Consider the following 1,433-nt stretch of genomic DNA (forward strand, 5'->3'; position numbering starts at 1 on the left):
TTTGATTACAGCCCGCATTCGCTGTGGCATTGTTTCAATAAGCTTCTGCAGTGTCACAAGATTTATTTCCATCCAGTGTTGCATTAATCTTTCACCAAGATCTTGTATTGATGATGGGAGAGTCTGACCACTGCGCAAAGCCTTCTCCAGCACATCCCAAAGATTCTCAATGGGGTTAAGGTCTGGACTCTGTGGTGGCCAATCCATGTGTGAAAAAGATGTCTCATGCTTCCTGAACCACTCTTTCACAATGTGAGCCCGATGAATCCTGGCATTGTCATCTTGGAATATGCCCGTTCCATTTGGGAAGACAAAATCCATTGATGGAATAACCTGGTCATTCAGTATATTCAGGTAGTCAGCTGACCTCATTCTTTGGGCACACAATGTTGCTCAACCTAGACCTGACCAACTGCAGCAACCCCAGATCATAGCACTGCCCCCACAGGCTTGTACAGTAGGCACTAGGCATGATGGGTGCATCACTTCACCTGCCTCTCTTCTTACCCTGATGTGCCCATCACTCTGGAACAGGGTAAATCTGGACTCATCAGACCACAAGACCCTCTTCCATTCCTCCAGAGTCCAATCTTTATGCTCCCTAGCAAACTGAAGCCTTTTTTTCTGGTTAGCCTTACTGATTAGAGGTTTTCTTACGGCTACACAGCTGTTCAATCCCAACCCCTTGAGTTCCCTTCGCATTGTGCGTGTGGAAATGCTTTTGCGTTCACAATTAAACATACTCCTGAGTTCTGCTGTTGTTTTTCTTCGATTTGATTTGACCAAACGTTTAAGTAATCGCCGATCACGATCATTCAGGATTTTTTTCCGACCACATTTCTTCCTGGAAGACGATGGTTCCCCACCATCCTTCCAGTTTTTAATGATGCGTTGGACAGTTCTTAACCCAATTCTAGTAGTTTCTGCAATCTCCTTAGATGTTTTCTCTGCTTGATGCATGCCAATGATTTGATCCTTCTTAAACAGACTAACGTCTTTTCCACGACCACAGGATGTGTCTTTTGCCATGGTTGTTTAAGAAATGAGGAGTTACTCATTGCATCAGCTGGGGTTAAATAACTTGTTGCCAGCTGAAAGATAATCAGCCCTAATAACCCTAACCCTATCCCATTACTTTTCACGCTGTTTGTGGAACCATTAGCAGTAGCGATAAGAGTCAATCCAAGAATCAAAGGAATTTATGCAGGAGGAAAAGAGCACAAGTTGCTTATGTATGCTGATGACATCTTAGCTGTTATAGCAGATCCAACTGTCTCTGTTCCAGCTCTATTACAGTGTGTTGAATCATATTCAAAATTAAGTGGCTTCCCTCAGGTATAAAATATCTAGGTATACAGCTTCATTCGAATCTAGAGGAAATAATGCTTCTGAATATGGAACTGCTTCTTCAGAAAATAAAAACTAATCTTAAT

This window comes from Xiphophorus hellerii, chromosome 3, assembly GCF_003331165.1.
Source record: "Xiphophorus hellerii strain 12219 chromosome 3, Xiphophorus_hellerii-4.1, whole genome shotgun sequence".
Classification (NCBI taxonomy): domain Eukaryota; kingdom Metazoa; phylum Chordata; class Actinopteri; order Cyprinodontiformes; family Poeciliidae; genus Xiphophorus; species Xiphophorus hellerii.